Below are 6,730 nucleotides of genomic sequence, written 5' to 3'. Positions count from 1 at the left end.
ACTTGGATTTGCTAGACGAGGTCAGGGAGGAAGCGCGGGTGAAGGCGGAGGCAGTAAAGAGAAGAGTTGAGCGTAAGTACAACTCCAAGATAAAGCCAAGGCAATTCAGAGATGGCGACCTGGTGATGAGGAAGGCCCACCAGTACGAGATGGAAAACAAATTGTCACCCAAGTGGACAGGACCGTTCAGAATAACTGAAGCACTCGGGAACGGCGCCTACCGCTTGGAGACGCTGGAGGGACGGGTGATTCCTCGCATTTGGAACGCCACCCATCTCAAGTTTTACTACAGTTAAGGCCTTGTAAGTAGCAAGTACTCCAACAGTTTAAGATGTATCAGTTTAAACAATTTTTCAAGGGGGCACTCTTTTTCCCTAAGGAGGGTTTTAATGAGGCCGCCCAGTAAAGAAGGTTTCGAAGTTTATCAAAGTTTCCCAGCTATTAAGTTTGCATGCTGTCTGTTTGCCAAGTTTGTGGGAAGAGACTCTATCGCGCTTGTGTAGTTTTAAAGAAAAATGGTAAATCCAAACCGCATGCATCCAGTACAAAATTTTCGAAACATGAAGATTTTTTAGTCCTCATCGCCATATGGCGATCGGAGGCACATGAATAAAGTTTTTTAAGTCCTTACCGCCACCCGGCGATTGGAGGCACAAGTAGATGTAAAATTTTTCTGACCGCCACCAGGCGAGAAAGAGATTTAAAAGACCTCCTTGCCTTGAGCGAGCACAGGCGAGAAAGAGATTTAAAGACCTCATCGACTTGAGCGAGCGTAGGCGAGAAAGAGATTTAAAAGACCTCCTCGCCTCGAGTGAGCGTAGCCGAGAAAGAGATTTAAAAGACCTCCTCGCCTCGAGTGAGCGTAGGCGAGAAAAGATTAAAGTCCTCCTCACCATGGGCGAGCACAGGCAAGAACAGATCATAAGACCTCTTTGCGTGAGCAAACTGAGGCAAGTTGAAAGCCCTCAGTGCAACCGAGGGAGGAGGAGATGTAGCCCCTGGGCAAGTTGAGGCATTAGGAAAAATCCTTCTCACCCTCGAGTGAGTTCAGGCAAGATGAAAATGAAAGGTCAGGGGTGTTAACAATCTTAAGTATGGGAAAGGAGGGTTGGAGAAGAACTCTTTCCCCCTTGAGTGAGACACCAATATTGACCTAGTAAGACCAGTTAAATTAGAAGTTAAAGGGTGGTTGGGGAGGTTCGCAGAGGACACCCCACCACCCAAATCATTGTTCTGAAACTCAGGGAGGTAGAGAAGGATCCGAAAGGCGGCTCTACCCCAGATGAGGGAACAATGGTGTAAGTTATCTCAGGGTAAAGGCTCGGAGAAGGTAGAGAGCGATCCAAAAGACAACTCTCCTCCCAGGTGAGCAAAGATGAAATCAGAAGGTGGTCCCGCAAGGGACGCTTTCAGTTAAAAGGAAGATGACGTCGCCAGAAGCACATGGTTTGGGATTGAAGTAGAAAGAGAATCGCACGGCGGAGGCCGCGTCAGCAAAGTTCTGAGCGACGATATAGAGATGCCTTTGGCCCTTGGCAGGTCGGGCGAGAGAAGTTTCAGATGCTAAGATCGACCCAAGCCCTTATTGCTGAGTAAGTGATTTCGTATTAAACGTTATTGTTTCGAATTAACCGTTTGTTTGAGCTAAGGTGGTTGGCAGAGAGTTAAGTACAGGTTGGCACAAAGTATATTAAGTTGAGAAAAACCATCCAGTTAAACCAGTTGATTGCACGACAGATAAATTAGAAGACTATATATATATATATATATATAAATGTATGTGCACAGGGATATCGAACAGTTTGAACAGAGTGAAAATTATTACATATAGACCAAGGTAAAATTCAAGAAGTTTCAAGGCGATAAGTCAACTGGGGGTACGATCTTGCCGTCCACCACCTCGTTGTATACCGAGAACTCGGAGAGATCAAGGTCGGGATATTTGCAAGCAAACTGCTCCAAAGCAGCGCCAAAGCCGAAAGTGAGAACTTGGGTAGCCTCAAGCTGAAGCTCGTCGATCTTCGTCTTAAACCCACTGTTCTCTTCACGAACCTGGGTGACTTCAAGCTCGAGCTCGTCGGCCTTCTTCTTGAGCCTGCTGTTCTCTTTGCGAACTCGGGCAAGCTCAGCAGCGGTTTCACTTAGTTCCTGGGAAGCCTTATCCCGATCTTGCTCAACCTTTCCCAGAAGAGTCTCCCTCTCGATTGACCTCTTGTCCAGGTTGGCCATCTTTTGGGCGTCAGTTTTCTTTGCCTCCTCCAGCGTGGCAATTTTCTCCCTCAGAGGGACGATCCTGTTCTCCAGCTCGACGACGTCCTGGAGTTTTTCATGAAGTTTATTGCGCATTTCTTTGTTGTCCTTGCGCACGCTTTGGAGCACATCCTTGAGGGCGTTTTCGACCCGCGAAAACTCGAAGCCTTGCATCAGCATGTCGCACTTGGTCTTCTCGGCTTTGGCTTTCGTGGTGCTTGCCACCTCCTGATTGATCCGATTATCGAGTTCAAACTTCTCCAAGGAGTCCCTTAGCCCTTCGCCGATGATTTGGGGAAGACAATCGTCAACCATGGCACTTAGGCGCACGGTGAAGGACTTCAAGGCTTCTTGAAAAGGGGCTGGGAGGCTTGAGGTTGCTGGAGGAGGCGGAGGTTGGTGCTCACCACCACCCTCACAAGGTTGGATGGCGGGGGGGAGCTTCGAGGCATGGTGGTGAGGCAGGGAGTTCTTCGACGGCTTGGGAGGAGGTTGCGTATCAGCAAGTTGCTCAGGAGCGGCTTCAACAACTGAGGCGTTTGAAACGAGAACATCCCTAGCGGACTCGAATGGTGTGGAGGCGCTGGGGGGGGGTCCTCGATGTAGTTTGGGGCGGCGCTCTCAATAGCTGGGGGCTCGATCACAACCCTCCTTTTCCTTTTGCAGACTAGCCTGTCCTTGGTGCTTTCGTCCGCCTCTTCGTCTGACACTACCCTGGGAGCTTTCCTCTTAGCCTTCTTGAGGGGTAGTTTCTTGCGTTGGGGGGCTGGAAGAGAGGCAGCTGCGGGTGGGCCAACTGGTGGAGATTGGCCCTGGGCGGCAGCGATCTCCGCAACAGAGTTCGGGATCGTTTGGGAGCCCGCCGCAAGCTTATGGGACTTGGCTATGGCGCGTAGCTCAGCCATCCTATCTTGTCCCAGAATCGTATCTGCAAAGGGGGCCAACAGTTATCAACCAGCACAGAAAATTGACAGGTAATAATGCATGGATGAAGTTGAAACCATATGCGAAATTAGAACAACAACATCAGAGTAGAAACGAGGAAATGCAAATTCAAGCTAAGGGAACTTGAAGGCTTAAGGACAGACCTATGTGAAAGTCCAGTTGGCTTTCAAAGAACTCAAAGGTGATGATGGAGGCAGTCGATAGGGTCACGTTGGAAGAAGCGACTTTCTTCCAGAAACCGCACAAGTCCTTGTCGAGCTCCCTCATCTTTTCTGGCTCCCTAGCCTTCCTGAAGCTCGACTCTTTCCTTCCCTTGTTCACCCAATACAAGGGGAACCCGTCGAGAAGGGAAGGGTCTTGATCGCTGCAGCATACACGCACGAACTTCCCCTTCCAATCCTTATAGGATTGCTGGAAGATGGAGAGAATGGACCTCCCAGCGACCCCATTGAGGCTGACCCATAGACGATCACCTGGGTTCTTCGCCTCGAACAAGTAGAGGAACACATCCACCGAGGCCGGATGTCCCAAGTGTGCGCAGATAATTTGGTAAGCCCATACGAACGCCCAATTGTTGGGATGGAGCTGGGCGGGGGCTATGTCGAGCTCGGTCAGGAGTTCCCTCTCAAAGCTTGTGAAGGGAAACCGAAGCTTGACCTTCTTGAACATAGTGGTGTAAACGAAGCAGAAAGGGGCGTCGTCGCTCCCCTGATTGTCGGTGCAGATGGGCTCGCCAGGAGGACAAGGGCGCACAGACACCTTGTCATCGTGCTCTTTGCTGAAAGAGAGGTGATCCTGATCACCTTTCTTGAGACGAAGAATATAACGATCAGAGTTGATGCATGAAGTCTCACCCAACAAGGTTGCGGAGGCCCACGGGTACAATCGTTTGTAGTCTGGAAGAGGCTTCACCGTCGCGCCGGTTTGTGGTGGGTTTGGTTGTGGTTGGCTAGGTCGAGAGGATGCGGGTCTCGCGACTCGGTCGAAAGGGACGTTAGAATCCTTTGGGGGGTTGCGGGAAGAGGAAGGGTTTGCCCTACGGGTTTTCGTCGGAGGGTTGCGAGGAGATGGAGGAGGGTTTGGTGTGATTTTTGAACGAGCCATCGAGGAAGCTGCAAGAAGACGAAAAGGGAAGATATGAGAGTTCGTAAACAGAAAAACTCGATAGAAGAGAAGGAGATGGAAGAACAAGGGGGGCTCGCAGAGAAGAGGTTCAGAAACCCTAAACGCAGAAAAGAGAAAACAAAGCAGAGAAAACATCCCACAACGTATGCTCCAGACAGTTAATGGATGATGCAAACCGATTAAAATGCAGCAAATATCAGTTACCGTTGGATGATCAAAAGAGTACTCAGAAAGATGGTGGTTGGGGGAATCAGAGCGTTCGCTAGAGCGTTTCGAGAGTTTAAAGAGAGGTAGAAGATAATGAAATAGTGAAATGGCGCGAAGTGTTTAAGAGTTTCGAACGTTGCGAGAAGCGCAAACGACAATGAATAATGGCCGTTGATGAGTTCACGTGTCGAATGATCGAAGAAGTTGGTGAAGTGTCAAGTCAGTGAACAGTATGAGCGCCAACGCGCAAAGCCACGTAAGCCGCCGGATTTAAACCTCTTTAGTCTCCTCGCTGAACAAGTCGCAGCTTGAGACTGGGGGGTTTGTGTATCGACCAGGTCATCGGGTGTGATGACGTGTCTAGCACGTGACTATGTGGGGCGTGCTTAGTGGAACACGTGGACAAGAGAAAGATGAATGGTTCAGAAGTGAGCATAGTCGCCGGTTCATGGAACTGGCGTTCTGTAGTGAACATGGTCGGTTGTCGCCGGGTTTATGTGTCATCGACGTGTTAGGCAATGGGAGATCAGGTGGTCTGGCACCGCCGCAAGGAGCACATCGCCGGATTTCCTAGTAAACTCAGTTGAAGCTGCTGAAGGCTCAAAAGAGTAAGTTCAAGCATATAATTTCAGTAAGATGATTGTTGCGCCAGCATAAGGCGTGAAAGGCGTGTGGGTTGAAGGGAACAGCTTGCCTATCAGCGATAGGATTCCCAGAGTGGACATTCGTTGATGGCAAGGTTTCCTCAGCCAGAACATGCATGGCGCAGCGATAAGGAGGGTGTCATTAGCAACAAGCGATATCACAGAGATGGTGCACTTTGCTGCACCCGATACTCGCCTTGTCAGGTGGTGTTCTAGAGCATATTGCGTGCTAGCTTACTCCTTGAGTAGAGGACTTAGCCGTGCGACTGGTTACTACACAGAAATGACGCTCAAGTTACCTCAACCTAGATGACGACACGTGTAGGGTTGGATGCTACCTGTTATCCCAACCCAGATGATGACACGTGTAGGGCTGGATGCAATAGAGAAATGACGCTCAAGCTATCCTAGCTCAGATGATGACACGTGTAGGGCTGGGCGCTACCTGCTATCCCAACCCAGATGGCGACACGTGCAGGGCTGGATGTGAGCCACGTATCCAAAAGCATAACGGCCTGGAGAGAGAAGAAACCTAGCTATAAAGGTAAACTTAACAGAATTTGCAGAGGTACGTTTTCATTACGACTCATTGCTAGGGTTGTGTGCCTTTAGTACGGTTCTATAAAGCATATATTCTCTCAGTTTTTGGGTGTTCTTGTGACTGACTTGAGCGTCGGAGCGCCATCGGCCGCAGAGGCGTCACCTTGTGTTTTCAGGTTCTCAGAGAGATTTTTTGTGGTGTGAACTTGAAGGCCACGTGGAGTCAAGCTGGTGAGGAGGTTCGTGACAAGGCAACGCTCTTACGCTAGGTCAACCGGCAGGATGAACCTGCATTCACAAGCAAATATAAACATACAAGATAATCTATTCCAGTTAGTCTAGGACCACAAACTAGTTTCCACTAGGTGATTTCCAAAGAGGAACATCAACCAAATCAATGTGGGAAACCAGTCAAAAATACAAAGATGCAACATACATAAACAATCGGTTATTTCGCAGGAATAACCGGTTGAAATTTTGTATCAAAGTTTCAATTTTCAATCATAAACCAGTTATAACAGTTTATAGCAGGTATAACAATGTTCAAAATACGTGCAGATATTAGAACATTATATATACCAAACACTTCTCCCCCTACTTGTCTTCACAAATATATTGAAAGAAGGATAAAAAACAACATAAAATGGAAAAAGAAATTGTTCAGAAACATAAACCAACAATTTAAAACGAAGGACTGTTATCCCTCTCATACTATAGGTCCAGAAGTTGATTATGAACTTCTTCAATTTGCTCATCCAAGGTTTGAAACCTTGAATCCATATGGTGAAACCTTGACTCACTCAATTCATGAAGACTTCTTTGATTTTTAGTAAAGGTGTCCATACGGTTTACCATTAGCCTTTCAAAAGGAGACATTGAGGTCATCCTTTCTCCCATGTAACCATCATTAGGACCAACTTCATGAGTCTCAGCAGCAAGTTCCTCTTGCGTTGCTGCAACTTCAGATTCTTCACCATCATTGATTCCACTAGGGCTAGCATGGTCACCTTCCTTGCTTA

This window comes from Phaseolus vulgaris, chromosome 11 (genome assembly GCF_000499845.2).
Source record: "Phaseolus vulgaris cultivar G19833 chromosome 11, P. vulgaris v2.0, whole genome shotgun sequence".
Taxonomy (NCBI): Eukaryota; Viridiplantae; Streptophyta; class Magnoliopsida; order Fabales; family Fabaceae; genus Phaseolus; species Phaseolus vulgaris.
Note: the sequence above shows the minus strand (reverse complement) of the source record.